This window comes from Aphelocoma coerulescens, chromosome 15 (assembly GCF_041296385.1).
Source record: "Aphelocoma coerulescens isolate FSJ_1873_10779 chromosome 15, UR_Acoe_1.0, whole genome shotgun sequence".
NCBI classification, from domain to species: Eukaryota; Metazoa; Chordata; class Aves; order Passeriformes; family Corvidae; genus Aphelocoma; species Aphelocoma coerulescens.
This window is the reverse complement of record NC_091029.1, coordinates 7,133,240-7,150,190: the sequence shown is the minus strand read 5'-3', so window position 1 is coordinate 7,150,190 and position 16,951 is coordinate 7,133,240. Positions and strand designations below refer to the sequence as shown.

The following is a 16,951-nucleotide window of genomic DNA, read 5'->3' as shown; positions in this document are numbered from 1 at the left end:
GCGGTCACGGACGGAGTGACCCGGTTTTGCTCAGGAGACTCTTACAAACCCAAACCTGGCATTATCGGGGACAAGAGCAGGCGACAGAGCTTTCTGAACCTTCAGAATCGTCACTTGGCTCTTTGTTGTCGCATCGACCACCTCCTTTCAATGTCCTCCATTTGGTGGTCCATTCCTGCTCCGTGTAAAACACTATCACTACTTATCCCCCTGTTGATCTGCTTGTTTATATTGGTTTCGTTTCGTTTTCCTGGGACGTTTGTATCACGTGCACCATAATGTTTTTAGACCAATTAGCACCCCGTATAAAGTGGCTTCTCAGCCAAACGAATTGTGGTCCTTTTGCACAGCATCATCAGCAACCTTCTAGTGATGGGTTCCTTTATCGTATTCATCTGAAGGACTCAGAACAGTTTTATGTTCACCAAAACCGAGGGAGAAGAAGCTGAGCTATCCTGGATGTCCCTGCTCCTTAAATTAGTCATCTAACATGTACGGAGGCAGTGAACCCTTTTTTTCCCCTTTACTTGAATGATTTTGAAGTGTGGATTAAATGAGAAGATACAAAAATGGAAACAAAACACTAAAAACAAAACCACTTGCAATTCTTGGCATTGATACTCCCACTTGGTTCACAGGCTTGAGCTCTCAGGTTCTGCTTTTTTACCTTTCCTGGAAGCCCTGCAAATGCCACAGAAATCTCACAGTAACAAACACCAGCCTGTGCAAGACAGCTGGACGGGGCCATTGATAGAAGGAAAATTATTCAAACACAGCAGTGTTTGGATCTGCAGTTTTAACTGATACCTAACACAGTATTGCTCCACGGTCCCAATCGCATGAGCCCCAGGTGAGGAAAAAAATATAAGCACACATGAATCAAAATTGATGCATGTACTTAAGAGCTTTGTGTTATTGACCTTAGTCTATAACTCTTTCCTCAGTAATAATACTATGAAAAATGGTTCTTTGAGACCTGAATGTCTACATTCCTCCAAAAGGATTTGTCTGTAAAATACCCTGCTTGCTTTCAACTTTGTCCTCACTGAGGAATAGAGCCTTTTATACGTTTGAAGAGAGGCACATCCATGGAAGTTGCAATCACTCAAAAGCATTGTCATGGTGCTTCATTTTTATTACTGCTCACAGTGACTGGTAATTGTTATCTCTGAGTGGCAGAGGAAAATACCAGCACATGGGAGATGCAACTAACAGCCCAACAACCAAATCTTTTGTGTAAACTGTAGCATTAGCTGTGGGAGGAAGTTGTTTTGTTATATTGTGGCATTGAGAAAACGCATTTTCCAAATATTCCTGCCAAGAGATCCCTCTGCAATCATACCAAGGAATTACTGCACCTCGGTGATAGCACAGAGCAAGCAAACGATTGGTTCAGCTCCTGCAGCTCTCCCATAGTATCCATGTAAAAAGACAGCAAGTAAAACATACAGCTAGCTTAACGAGTCCTGTGTGTATAGGAGACTCAATTAAAATTAAATTATACAACAAATTAGGTTTTAAATGCTGCACTGCTTAGCCAGCCAGACAAATAATAATTAGAGGCGTACTGATCTGCTGCTGTGTGCTGTTGACTGCTGTAACTGCTCTCCATGTACACTCACAACATTTCCCCCCCCAGCTCGGGGTAGTTTTATGCCACATTCCAAGTAATCCATCTCTCAACAGGCCCATTTTGTACTTGTCACCCTCCTGAGCTGGGCAGAATGGACAGGATCTCTTTCTAGAGACCACCTTTCCCATCTGTTCCCTCAATTAAGGTTTCTTTGTACCTCCCCCTCTTCTTTGTTTCTAGACTCCAGCTCATTCTAGATGGAATTAGTTTTCAGGCTCTGAACTGTGTAGGTATACATATGTCAGGAGAAAAAGAAGCTACAAATATTACTTATTTTTTCCCTACAAGTAGTGATACACGTACCAGCAGTTTGAAAATACCCTGTGGTGGATCAATGGGTACAAGCTAGAGACTGTCACCTCTGATACTGGTTCTAGCAAAAGAAATTTAGGACAACCTTACAAAGTACAATATAAAAATCAGTTCAGTTGAAAAGGACCTGAAGGCAGCTACTCAAATCCTACTGTAAATGTTCAAATGCATTTGTATTGCATTAATGTTTGAAGCTCTCTATCACCCTGTTACAGAAGACATTCAGAAAGACTGGTGCTATTTAATTTTCTCCTCAATTTTTTTTCACCTCTGGAGAAAGCAATATTAAATTCTTAATATCAGATCTGGCAAAAGCAACTTGGAAAACATGTTTCATGATTAAACCAATACCTGTGTGTTCTGCATGGAAAATAGAGTATTTTAAATCATCCTAAGCCAGCAAGAGTAAAGTTATCCCACAGCCATCTTCAGCTGTGGTTTCCAACTGCTGGCTGCTTGTCTGTGGGTAAGGAAAAAACAGTTTTGTAGTGCAAAAGAAAACATACCAAGGACAGGCTTTTACTCAAGCATTTCTCCAAATACTGATAGCCCAGTCCTGCAGATAATCTATGTTCCTGCTATGCTGTAGGTGAGAATACACTATCAACATGAAGAGTTTTTCAAATCAGGCAGCCAGCCCCAGATTTCTTCCTTATAATGTGGCAGAGAAAGGAAGGTGGCCAGAGACATCACATGAAAAGGAAAAAAAGAAAAGTGTCTCTTATATCCTTTTTCTTATGCTGTTAATCCAGACATGCATTACTGACCTCTGCTAGTGCTTGGGACCCTTTCAGACTAGGGAGAACCAGCATGGAATTACCCATGAGTTACAAGGTCAAGCAGCAATGGGTTCAAGTACCTCCAAAGGAAGGACTCCCTGGGAAATTCCGAGGACCTTCCAGGAAAACAAACGAAACCAACACACCAAAATCACACACAGGGGAGTTAATGAAGCAGTGCAGTTCCCAAGGAGAAGATCCTCTCAGCAGGGACCACGGCTGAGCTTTGTTGCTGGGAGAGAAGGAGCGATGGGGAGGGTCTGCTCTATGCCCAGCTGGCAAACAGAGATCAAAAATAATGCAATTATTGTTCACACTTCCCCAGTGAGCTTCACTGGATGCGGCACTGATTGACAACATTCCCAGTTGTCTTTGCAACCACTTTGTAAATGCAGCCAGGTATTTCCCAAAAAGACATAATAATAATAATAATAACAATAAAATTTAAAAGAAACCTTATTGACATTTCTTTTTAGAAATTGCTACAGCTAACTATTTTGTTACATTCAAATGGAATTTTAAAGCAGTATAAATACACCTTTTGGCATTATTTACATCCTTCTTTCCTTGCAGGCTGGTGGGGGAAAGCAGTTCAAATTCTTGCTTTTGGCACTTTTTAGTTTCCAAACATCAAACTCTGTAGGTAGCTTGCAAACCCCAGTAGATGGTCTCTTCTGTCTAATAAAGAAAGCAATTCCACTTGATTAGAAAAATGGAACTATTCCTAATAGCCTTAGGTTTTCCAAGACATGGGTTTGAGTTTTTTTGTAGTTCCGGGCACAGACCTACAGTAAAGTCTTCCCCCATCTTACCTGACACAAGCCCACCCTGGCCATGAGCATATGGACATACACTGATTTTCACTTTTCTTGGACCAGATTCAAACAGAGTTCGTTAATGGTTCTTCTTGTCATTCATAGGTGACAGTCCAAGTTTTCTTTTTGATCACACAATTCATGATGTTTGAGAAATCCTCCAGCACTTCCCCAGTAAGTCTTAGATTGACATGTTTAGTCTAAGGAAGAAAAAAATTGCATGTATTATCTCAGGATGAAAAACTGCCTACAGAAAAATTACATTAGTATTTCTGCAAAGAATCCATGGAAAATTGGGAAAATTTACTGTCTGGTTAAAGAATTGATTTCATCAAAGGGGATTTTTAAACTATTTCTTTCCTTTTAGTGTTTTGAAACATACTTCCTCCAGGGGGTGCCAGATTAACACCACTGGAAAGCAAAAATGTGTGAATTATCCACACCTAGGACAGAACTGTCCATCCTGCACATTTCAAAGTACCTTGTGAGTGGTGCACCCCTCCAGTCTGAGCCAAAGGCTCCAGTGTCCAGAGTGAAATTTTTCAGCTGTTCACTTTTAAAACTCTCTTGAAGTTGGAAACTGCTGACTGGTCCTACAATTAATGTCACACACATTCTCTGCCACATTCAGATAGGACACATCCCTCAGAAAAGAGCTTTAAGAGTGGCTGAGTGCAGAAATACATCCATCTCAGCCTTTGAAAAAAAAGACCTAGCGGAGGGAAGAATTAATAAATGCAGTGACAGCTGTATGTAGCTTCAACCAACTTATGAGAAAGGACAGAAACCTGGACACAAGAACTAAAATGACACGGAAGAGCTGGAGAAAACATGGTCAGGAGTGTCATCAGGTTTTCTGTAGGTCTGCAGGGAATGTCAGCTATGAGTAGAATGTCTGTAAATGTCATTAGAGAAGAGGAGAAGTTTCACTGGCTCAGAAAATAGAGATCTATCACTTAAAACACAAAATTTGCCTTGAACAAGCGACTACTTTATTCTTAGGGAAATTGATCTAATCACTATTTCCAGACAAAGGAGCAAGAAAAAAAGAAAATTGTTGAGAAATCATATCATAATATCAAAACCTTTTCAACATTTCACTGCTCATGTTTTTCTTTTATCTACACAGCAGCTAAAATAATCACACAGTCAAGCCATTCTGGATCCTGCAGAAATATTACTGAAAGAGTGCCTGGTTATCTTCTACTTGACAGTAAAATCTCCACTGGGTAATTATTTAAGGAGAAAATTTCTGTGAGACTCCAATGCTAAAAGACAAAATCCTTAATTATACTTATATTTATATATAAATTTATATATATATATAAATTTATATTAAAATATACTTAATTTGTAGCATTGCAAATTTACTTTTCTTACTTTGAGATTAGCAACAACAGTCAACGCTAGCAGTGAAAACCAACACAATTAATCCATAATATCATATGAGTGGGGACACTGTCAGAATGAAAGAAGACCCTGAATATCATATTAATCCATTATTAGAGTGATCTTGGACCCAGGGCTGTCAGTTAACACCCTATTGAGATGCAGAAGAGATGCTCATTGTTCCAAAAAAATCACCTCACTCAATCCTCAGCTGCATGTAACAGTGGAACTCCAGTACAGTCACTGATCAGCAACTTTGCATCAGCTAAAAATATGATCACTTTTCTAGACTTTGAATTGCTGTGGAAGCACAGTGAATTCGTGAACCAAAACCTTGAGTGCTTGGAGTGATTTCTGTGACCATGTAGGGAGCTGTGTCTGGGGTAGGCACTGAACCAGAGACAACAGATAAGATTTAGAAATCACTTGCAGTGCATACCTGGAAGGCTAGTAATTGTTTTTGTAAATGATAACATGCCCTAAATTGCATGATCTTCAGACTAGACACTGGGATTCATGGAACATTTTACTTTATTCCTCACTTTCTCTCAATGCCATATTCTAGAGACACATTGATATTTTTGTTTTGCATTACCTTTGTAGATGCAGGCTTGGACACTAACCTGGTTTACAGTGAACTGTCCCCTGAGAAAGGGAAGGGTCTGTCTTCTATGTCCTGTACAGAAACAAGAGGTCCCATAACATCTTGTCTGGCTTACTATTGGCAGGGAGTCAACCCTGGGGGATGTGGCAACATTTTTCATTTGTTATTTGGTTTCTTAAAAATCCCTGCTGTGGATATTAAGAGGAAATCGGCCATAATTCAGGAGCAGTAGTTCTGATGGACAGTGAGATGGAAGGTTTCATATTAAAGCCTTAGGAGGCCAAAAAGAAAATTGAAAATCTAGAAGTATTGGCTGATGGGCACTATACTTTCATTATAAAGAACACCAAGCTCTATAAACCTCTTGGCGGGAGGGATAAGAGCAGAATGAAAACAGTGACCTTGAGATCAGTGTTAGGCTAGAGAACAGTAGGTTTACAACAGAGGCCAAGTAAAGGAGAAGAAGAGGAAATGCAGGTCAAGACATCAACTTCGACCTGGTCCTTGGCACTCTTGGTCAAAAAATGTCCACATTTATAATTTCTTTCTGTAAACCAAGCCAGATACATGTTTTCTCTCCATCCATGAAGGTGGAGCCCTTAGCTAGGTTCTCTTTGCTTTGTATCTTCACTGCTGCATTATTCTCTCTGTTTTTATCATTTGGTGTATTGCCCCATTCCTTTTCCTGGCCAGTGGCCTGCTTTGACCAAATCACTTTCTATTTACAACCCTCCTTTGATTCACCATTCTTTGGTGCAGCAAGGAAAAACTATTCTATTAATTTTCCTGTTTTGACCCAAGTCTACCCAGCCTATCATTTTAATTAACTTTTAGGACTCAAAATTCACCTCTTACTTGCCACATTACCAGTCTGTATCACCTCTTTGTTCCATTTTCCCACATTTCCTCCTAAGCCTGTTCTCAGTCTAAAGAAATCATATTGTAGACCATTATTTGGGGTAGGCTTTGAGAAGCCAAAAAACATATATTATCTGCTAGCTAACTCTGGAGGCAACTGGCTATGATTTATGGGCTTGTTGGAACACCCATAGCTGAGCATCCAAAGCCACTGAGAGCATGGGACAACGAGGGTGTTGGCACACCATCACCATGTGGTTTTTCATGTGGGAACCCTGGCTACTTAAACACCCTGCATTCAGGTTTGACAGACTGTAAAGTAGTGGATGTCACAATCCCAAAACATTGGTCTTGTTACTCATTTTATGGCATTCTCATCTTTTACAGCAGTGTGTATGTGGAGAAGCAACAGTTCAAGAGCTCACCTAAATCATTGGTTTGCAGTTTATGGTCTACAGAGCCTGGCAAGCCCATGAAAAACTTCTAAAGAGTCTGCAAAAAGTGATTGAGAAAAAGAAAATTCACGTGTGCCAGACAGCAATCGACATATGTGAAATTCCTAAAGGAGTCTGCACTACTGCTGGAAGTTTTTTAGGGGTCCACAAATCAAAAAAGGTTGAAAAACCACTGACCTAAATCTTCTCCTGCAACAGCAATTGGCCTAGAACTGCAGCAATATGAGAACTTGGCACTAAGAAATGGCATGACAGCTAAGCAGCACAAAATCTCTGCAGCTTCTCACAGATGTAAGTGGAAGCAAACAGGACAGGCACGTCTGTTTTGCCTTTGTAAGTATTTGTTCAGGGATTAGTGTTAAAACAGACACAGAGAATAAAAAGGGCAGCCCATCTCAATGCTAACTAAGTAATCTTGACTACAGATTACTGCATGCAACAAATTCAGAGATGGATGTGTTCCTTATACAGACTCAAAGGGTGAACTTTCACTAATTTGAAAAAAAAAAATCAAACAAGCACAATCCCTATTAAGGCATCATGTCATTATTTCAGTAGATTCTCTGGAAATAAGCTTGTTTCTGTGCTAATTTTTCTTCTGGCAGAACCAATTCATTCTTGGCCTTTACAAGCTGGTCTTACATTTGATTCAAAATTGGATTTGGGCCTCTGGAGATATCTGATGTCAGCCTTCCTAATGTAGTGTCAACATGAAGACACAAAGAGATAAAAAGTCAGTTTCACTTAGAGTTGCCTTTTTCCAGGGTCTAATCTGGATTTTTCTCTCTCTTTCACTTTTCCAGCCTGGATCATTGCATCTTCTTGTCATGAGTCACGTTAAGCAAGAGGGCAAGAGAATGCTTAGCCAGCCTCCCTGGTTTATAGGCAGGGTCACTAACACAGCTGGAACACATACTTATGCTTCATGATATCACCTCATAAAACGATCACATAGCAGACAAATTTTAAGTGCATATTGGAAAAGCAGAAACTCTGGGGTCAGGGTGGCGCAGAGTGGAGGAAGGGTAAATGTAGGCTACAATGAGAAATAATGAGACTCACTTTGCTGGAGGAAATGGTCAAACATTAGCATTTCAATAGAAGAGGTCAAACCATTTCATCCAATACAGGATGTCATTCCCTGCAGACCAAGCTAATACAACCCATAACATCTGTACTCTGTACCACACTTTTTAAATATGACATCCAAACTGTGGGTTACTCCCCACAAAGACTTCTATTATCCCTCCTGCCTCCCTCCCTGGCTCAGCATGCAGTCTATGCTCATCTGGATCATATGAATTAAACAACTAAAAATGGGACACAAAGGAAAAAGAGCAAGAGCACAGAATAGCTCAGAGGTGTTAAGGAAAATTGTGTAGGCACACAGCTCAGGACTTTCATAACACAGAGAAAGACTGAATTACAATTCTTTGGACAACCTTAGTTCTATCCCATCCAGGCAGGTTCATTTACTCTTTTCCTGGAAGTGTGAAAATGCTGTGACCAAAAGAAACCAAACCAAAAAACCCCCCAACCAACCAACCAACCAAAACAAACAAAAAACCCAGAATAACAAAAAACAACAAAACAAAAAAACCCACTAAAAACAAAACCCAAAAAAACCAGAAAACCCCCACAAAACATAAAAAGCAACCAAAAAAACCCCAAGAAAATCAACACAAAAACCAACCAAACCCTCTTCCCCCTGTATTTCCCAATCTGCAGCACATTCACGGTTCCAAACACCTAGAGACTCAAAATTTTGCTACCACCATCACTGAAGAGCAGAAAGTAAAGCTGCTTTTTGCAGTGTCTTGCTTAGCATGTTGTACTTCACAAAGGCAGTAGAGGAGGTATTTCACTCCATGTCTCACACATGGCAATTGAGACAGGATTTTAGGCCACAGGTGGAATATCACCTTTCTGCCATATTTCCTATCTTCTTATAAAGGTAGGGGAAATCCTCATATTCAGATGAGCTGTACAGCTGTTCAGTTTTGCAGAAGTCTTGTGAATTTTCCTTGATGCTGTTTTCTCCTTTGCTTACACCAATGTCTAATTTAACACCCCCTATTTCACTGTTTTCTCAGCAGTCACTGCCCAACAGCACATCCTCCCATCAGCTTAGCAGTGTAAACCAGCCAAGAGCACATTAAACATTTGATTGGATTCAGCTGGATCTTTCTGCATTGTGGGAAGAGGAGACAAGCATTTGAATAGAGTTTCTGGGTGTTGGTCTGGACATCCACATCAATCCCTTGCCAGAAAGAGAAAAAGCAGCATCACATTTTTCATAGTGCTTTTCTTTAATGACATTTCCTTCCTTCCATTAAGCAAATGTCCAGGGGAGATAAATGAATTGCTTTGTATATCTAGAGGATCTCTGAAACCCTTGATCTAGGCTAAGTGTGCAAGAATGAGAAAAATAACAGGGAGCTGAATGGAGAAAGGAGATTTAAACACACAAATTCTCAGATTGAAAAAAATAATAGAGAGCTAGAAAATGGAGGCACGGCACAAGAAAATAACTCAGACATAGGCATACTCCAAAATAACACAGCTGCTAGAGGAGGAAAAAAACCAACACAAAAGGACCTCATGTAGCAAAGGAGAGTTGATGTATGGCAATGCTCAGAAATTTTAATACTGATGTGTAAAATTAAACCATGACAGCAGAACAGGCTTATCTGCAAGCGTCACGTTACTTCCCCTGGGATCACTACCTTCCCACTGGTGCTTCTGTCATCTTCTCCTCCCCCCTCCAAATCTCACTTGACCTGAATTCTCATGATTTGACTCCATAATCCTCTGGTTTCCACTGTATGCACACAAAAGATTATTGTACAAAAGCGAATTCCCAGGGCCTTGGGCTTTGCTTTCCATTTAGTTAAAGAATTATCCTACAGTGGTTGAGGTGCTGGGAAACTTGTCCTGTAGATTATTGCCTACAGGGCGAATGCTGAGGAGGCTGCTAACGAGAGAACAGATGTTCAGTGGCTTATGAGCCTTGCTGAATGTAAATATCTTCAGCACAGTGCCTGTCAATAAGCCTCTGCCTGAGAATCACAAACCTTATGGACAAAATCACCCCCCTTGTAAATGCATGGGCTTAGGCAGAATTACACTGAGGAAGAAGCTATTCCTTCATCTGTACCAGAGAGCCAGATTTTAAAAGCTTGTATAGACATTGAGATTGAATGTCATGAAAAGTTAATGTTTTTAAACAAAACCTTGTCTCTTTCCAAGAGAAAATGCAGCTCTTGGATCTGTTATGACACAGCAGGCCTAGAATAAACAGATTTCACTGAAAAATTGATATTAAGGGTGAAAGATTTTACAGTGACTGGATTTCTAAAAGTTTGCTTGTCTCCATAAAAGGATGTTTTGTTTTCAGGGCTTCAGTAGGTGATGTCTTTCCAGGGAGCAGTCACTTAAGGGGGGCGGGTACCCCTGGACTCTCCTGAGCATCACTGTGCATCCCTGCACGCTCTGCCTCCCGGCTGTAACACCTGTAAGACCTAGGCAAAGTGTGGAAAGAGTTTAAGCCCCCTCTTCCAATCTTCTGAACACCTGCAAACTTTCAGCTGCCAAAGCAGTCCTGTTTTCTCCCCATTGCTGGATGAGTGACCCTCAGAGCACGTACACTCAAGTGAGGGCTGAGTAACTGATCACAATCTGGAGATGCTTCTGAGTGGCTTTTTCTCTAGGAGGTTTCTTGACAGAAGACCAAGATATGCAAGCAGAAAAATTTCCCTCAAGCTTTACCCCTTCCAGCTGCCCTTCCTGGGACAAGAGCAAGCTGACCTTGCCCTGCACCTCATCTTTGCCATGGCAAAGCTCAGTTGTGCCTACATTGCTGAAAGGCCATGAGCTCTCGCTGGTCACAGATTGTCACTTCACTGGTCAAGTGTAGTAACTGCACTGTGTCATGAAGTTGCTTGGTACAATTTTCAGGATCCACTAAGGAGTCCTTCCAGCTGAGTGTGCCACATCTCTTTGCCTTTGCCAAGTGGTGCTCAGAGTTCCCAGTTATGGCATGAGAAGGGAAGGCAAGTGAGTAGGGTCTCTCCTCTAGCATTGAATCCATAAAACCAGGAAGGAGCTGTTTTTTTCTGGGAGTCCTCTGTTACAAGGGCATAACCACAGTCTGAAAAATGAACAAACTCCACCATGTACAACATTTAACTGAAAAGACTGGCTGGCAAGCTGAAACTTGGGAGTCCTGGGTCAGCTACTGAACTGTTTTATGATGTGGAACAAATCACTGTGCTGTGTTCACTCCTCTGATTGTCCCGTCCCAATCAGATTGCCAGCTCTGCACAGACAAGAATTAAGTTTTAACAAACATGCATACTCTACTGAGCACACTGCAACCCTTGTCTCACCTGAGGCTTCTAGGTAATAACACTTAACAGTTCAATCTCATATGGTGGGAGGCCTTTAGTATGTGCCTATAAAAGTGATTGGCATGGAAAGATGCCACAGAAAAGACTGTAATTACAGTCTTGTTTTTTGGAGGTAGAGATTTACTGCTCCAGTGTGCTCACCTCTGGGTGGAGAGCACAGGAGCAGCAGCACTGCCAGAACAGACACACAATGTCTGCACCAGGAACAGGGCAGGACCCAACCTGCTCAGCCTTGCTCCATCCCCTTGCCTTCTCCCTGCAGGCAAACCACAGCTGGAAGAGCTGAGCTATCCCAGCTGGATCCTGGCCAGGACACTCAGGTGAACACCCCAGTTCTCACCAGAACTGTCACCATTTATTATTACCTGACCAAAGTCCTCTACAGCATCTCGATGCTCCTGTGGGCACTAAACCTGCACCCACCCAGCCCTGCTTGGCTCTGGGGCAGAGCAGGGCCACAGCAGCCAGGCTGGGGGTGAGTAGGTAAGAGGTACCTCAGCATGTAAAGCTCCATGAAAATATAGAAATATTAGGTACTTCAAACACTGCTGAACTTTACTTTAGTTGCTCCAATGCTAGGATGAGCTTGTTAGTAGCTGTAATGTTTTGCTCTTAAGCAAAGCTATTTGAACATTTCTTAAGCCCTTCAGTATCTGTGGGACAAAGCAGGATCCATGGCAGGGCTGCACATGACTTGCTGAGTTTTGGCAGAACAGCCTAAGATTTACTGCCCTGCCTTGCGCTTCCGCAGCGAGGGGACTTACGGGGTCCAGAGCGACCGGCCCGGGGCCACCTGCGCGCAGCAGCGGGGAGGCGATGCCTCCCGGTTGTCCTTGAGCTCCGGCGGCACTAGATGGCAATGTGGGTCTGCAGCAGCCCTGGGACGGCAGCCTTGGGGGAGCCCGGGGGGTGGGTACCTCTGGGCACCCCTGAGCATCACCGCGCAGCCCTGCACGCTCCTCTACACCCTGCTCGGTAACCCCCGCCAGACCTCAGGCTGTCTCCTGGGCAAAACGTGGAAAGAAATGCTCCTGGGCGGCTGTCATTGTCCTGTGCCTCCAACAACCGCCTCTCTTCCCAAATTAGATTTTATCCATCTCCGGAAATAAAAGCTGCAGCCAGCAGCAGGGGCATTTAGTGCTGGCCACAACGCGTGTTCCCGTGGACAGGGAGCAGCATCCCGCTGCCCAGCCTAACCTGCCGTTGCTTGGACCTACAATATCCGTGGAAGAGTGCCCAGTACGGGGCACGAAAGCTCATCTGCAGGCAGCCCATGTGCCAGCATTGCATTTGTGCCCAAGCTGTCATCAGGCCACACACCTGCAGCTCTGCAGGCAGCGCTGGGGCACACCAGCCCGGGCGCCACCAAGCACTGCCATCATTAGCTGCCTTCTGCAGATTTTCTGCCCAGAAAGAGTTAACATTTCCTTTCCTGAGTCCAGAATAACATTTCTGAGAGTTGGTTTCTGGACATTTTATTAATCACCCTTAATCCAGAGAATTTTTCTTCAAAAGGGAGCATTTTTCTTAATAAAAAGTCACAGAAAGAGCCTTTTCTAGTGTTGCCTTTGGATGGAGCTTTATCTGTCAGTCATGGGCAGGTTTTTAAAAGGAAATTTTAAGATGAATGATAAAGGACACCCTGAACTCTGCAACACAGAGATGATCTGCCGCTGGCTTTCTAGTTTCTGTTTAGTTTTTAAATCTGCCATGCGATGGAACATTTAATATTTCAGTTTCAGAATTAATGGTCTTATCTCCTGTCTTACGCCTTACTTCTCAGGGTTGCCTCCCCCCTAAGTTCTCTCTGTGCCCATGGCACGGCTAGAATTAGCATTTCACAGCAAGAGCTGTGCTCTGCAGGAGTGAGTGGTGGTGAACACTGGGCTGTCAGTCCATGCAGACAAACTCCCCAGCCTAATTTGTGCTGCCTGTTGCACCAGGGACTTACCATTAACTCTGTTGTCATTCCTTGTCTGCTTTAACATGATTGCTTTCAAGATTTCTCTCTCCAGGAAAACATCTGTGTTTTGGATTAGTTTTCCCTAGACAGATTTACTTGGAGTTTTCCACATTAAATCTCCCTATTTGGTTGCTTCCTAGTCTATCTAGGTCCTTTTTTTGTTGTTATTCCTCCAGGTGCATTAAAAAATCTCCCCATTTAGTGGAGTCAGCAGAGTGCTCTGGTATCCCAATTTACTCTTTGTATTCAGCTATGAATGAATCACACATTCCTGGATGTCCTTCTGTAACACAGTGCATTCACTTCCTGCAGTCCTTTGTTTACAGTTCATGCTTTTGTCATCTGCATGATTGTGCCAATGCCCAAAAGGATTTATATTAGTTTCCATCAGTCACATATGAAAAAGCTATAAAAACCAGAATAACTCCCCCAATTGTTCTGCTTATCAGCCATAATTACATTATCTTCTGAATGTTAAAAGATTTTCCTCTTAGTATCTACATTGTTTTACTAAATATAAGATTACAGTAACTTCCAGATGATTATTGATTCCTGTTTGAAAATTGTTTGGATATTTAATTTTCACCCTATTTTTTGCCAGTATAGTATCAGTCGTCTGTTGCTTAGTTGTAACTAGCAGAAAATATTATTTTGTCCTTTAATTCATGGATATAACATTATAAATAGGCCCATAAAAGAAATAGAAATGTTTAAATGGCAGCAATCATGTCTAACAACAGAACGAAATGAGATGCTGAGTGAATTTAAAGCATACTTTTCACCCTTTGTTTTATCAATGTATTGAATGCAGGATGAAAGCATATGTAGACTGTGTCCCCAAAACACGCTTCCCCTTGTCAGCATTCCTGTATTTCATCCAGATAGGCTTTTATTTTCGGCCCTCATGCTCTGAGGTCAAATACTATGCAACCTGTCCTGAAAAAAAGGGGCGCAGAGCTGGAGGCTGTGGCTGTGCCAGCAGCTGGGGCTGCCACAGCCCCTAAAGCTCTCCTTTATTAAAGCCTGTGAGAAAGCTCCCCCTGAAGGACACACAGATGGCAGAGCTGCTCAGAGTGCCAGTGCACTCCAGTCTGTCCCAGTGACTGCAGGACAGACCCTGTTCCTGGTCTGTACAGCTTTGCTCGGCGGTAAGTGAGGAGAGGGAGGAGGCTCGGTGCTCACTCCCCGTGCTCCCTGCTGGTGAATCAATGAGCGCTACACAGCACGCTCGCGTTATTTTCTACTTCGTGTCCCAGCGCCGCTTACAGTGAGAGCTACTTCCATTTCCCTCTGCTCTTTTCTTAATGGAGACAGATCCTACATCTTATGTTCAGTCTTATTCCTGGTAGGCTTTCAATTTGAGCATTGCACTATGATTTTCTCCAAGGTCTTGTTCTCTCAAGGCATTTCACTGCTCTTTTCTTTTGAATGCACTTGAGAGACAGGATACAGGTACTGCATCCTTCGGACATGTCACAGTACCAGGATTTTTACCTCTACAACTGGCCTCTTGGCCTATCAGATTCTCACAGCAACCACAACAAAGACTCTCCAGTTTGCAATACTTCTCCCCAAAGTCGAGCACTCCATTGCTTTAATATCACTGAGACATGACTCACTCCTCCCTCATCCCCTCCTACAGGACTTTTGAAATGTTCCCAAGATTCCTTTGTTCATTATTAATTTAAGGCATGCGGTCAAGCAGCTCAGTTCCCAGTGTGCTTTCTGGATGATATGGCTAAGACACTGGTCACACTGGTGCCTTCTGCTGCCTACCACAGGGTGTGAATTCATGCTTCATGTGGGGGGATGGATGGCAGTATGCACCTAAAGACCTTGCTTAGCCTGATATCGATCTTCGAGGCTGTTGTGCTCTGCCTTATGCCCATTCCCACTCTTGCCCCCTTTATCTTCACTGAGGATAATAGTGAAGTGTGGGCTCAGCGGAAATTGAAGATTCACTGTGATCATTTGCAGGGACAATTAGCAAAAGCCTGTGTTCACCTGAAGCCTCCATGGCATGACAGAGTGTGGGGCATGTCCTCAAAATCCAATCCCTGCTCCAGACTGTGCAAAGTCCTGTAGGATCAGAACTCCAAACTTAACGCTGCTGATAGGCAGACAAAGGCAGAGACAGATAGTCCTCCTCCCTCACCCTTATTCAGCTGTCCCTCCTCCACCTCCTCCCACCTGTGAGGCTTTTGCTGTTGGAGCTTAGTGCATTCAGCTGTCTTCCACCTCCATCATTGCTTTGATAACTGATAGCAGGGAAGGTATTACTTAAAGAATCTGGGTGACTGTTAGCAAAATAAACAGGAGATGAAAGATAAGGCAGTCTCCTTGGTGCGTAATTACCTTAAAGGAAGGTCTGTTTGCTAATACTGTTGTTTTGATGTGCTAAATAGCTTGGGCTTAACGCCCCAGCAGATACTAAAACTAACTAACTAATTCCCGATGATGTCATTCCAAGATTACAGAGACTGGGGAGGTAAGGGAGGAGTATTCACAAGGCAGTGTTGTGTAAGGAGTGCTCCCAAATCACCCGATGTGGCAGACGGGAGGCTCATCTTCAGAGACGGGTCTGCTGTCAGCGCAGCACAACCCCACCATGTGATGCCTCCAGGCAGGCGGGTGGCTCCCTCGAAGTCACCTGCTCCCTTCCCACCAGCCTGCTCTTGAGGAGCTGCTCTCAGGTGTGCAGCAAGGAGACCTCTCTGCATTCACTCTGCAGTGCTCTGCAGGGAGCACTTGCTCCCCAGTTCTCCCCTTAAGGGGGATTCTCTCCCTTCTCTCTGAACTGGGCTGGAAGGAGATGCAGCTGGTTTGTAGGCAGCTGGGTTACCTGTGTGTGTGCATCATCTGAGCTGTGTGTGATTGCAGGGTTCTACTTCTTTATTTAATTGTCTGCCTGGAAGCATCTTCTGACCTAATTATGCCCGCGGTTGTGTCACTTGGCTTGTCCTGTGTGACGAGTGGCATTGCATGAGCAGGGCCCGCTGTGCACATGCTGGCACACAACTGAGCTAATAGAGACTGACAGTGGGTACCGGGTTTTTTAAGACTAAGAAGTCTCCTGGGGTGTTGGTAATCCCCTAGAGGTGCCATTAGCTTATGATAACCACACCTTTGAAATTGTTTTATTGCTTTAATAATGTGGTGGTGATGGAAAATGGGGAGCATGCCACATTTATTATTTATGCTGGTAAAAGATGAAAGTTAGCAATTAGAAGCTTTAAACTACAGGTTCAGCAGAACTACATGACTTACCTTTATTCATTTTCAGGCTGTGCACCCCAGCACTGGGATGCCCTTACTGTCCAGGTTTGTTACATTGAGCTGCCTACAGAAACCAAGGCAAAGTGGCAGGGCCAGCACAATTAACATTATAAGATGGATACACATCTTACTGCAGGGATGGGTGGAGATTTCCTGGTGGGGAGCTGTTGGAACAGTGCTTTATGATATCTGAACTAATCTTGTGCTATGATAATTCTGTCTTGCTTAAGTGCTTGCAGCCTCTCTGTGCTGCGCAGTCATGCTGTGGCAGCCGCTGTGTGCATCTGATCCAAACTCACTGCTTCCCCACACACTTAATTGGTAAAATTGCCACATATTGTTTATAAAAAAGCGTGGAAAGAGTGAGCAGAATCTTGGTCCCCAGGACTGTAGAGCAACGGCTCTGCTGCCACACAGCTGGGAATCACACTCTGTCAGCTCAAGGCAACATGGAGAGG

At 43.2% G+C, this 16,951-nt stretch overlaps 1 long non-coding RNA gene across 2 annotated transcripts; it reads right to left on the bottom strand.

The window, feature by feature from the left end:
- Positions 1-1,065: 1,065 nt before the first annotated feature.
- LOC138119383 (uncharacterized) lies at positions 1,066-15,694 on the bottom strand. Of its 2 annotated transcripts, none has more exons than XR_011155488.1 (3): positions 15,222-15,694; positions 3,537-3,739; positions 1,066-3,402 (listed from the first exon to the last, which is right to left on the bottom strand). It is a non-coding gene; the product is annotated as an uncharacterized lncRNA (long non-coding RNA). The 2 variants fall into 2 exon arrangements; XR_011155489.1 differs by lacking the exon at positions 15,222-15,694 and adding an exon at positions 8,768-8,954.
- Between the last annotated feature and the right edge of the window lie 1,257 nt (positions 15,695-16,951).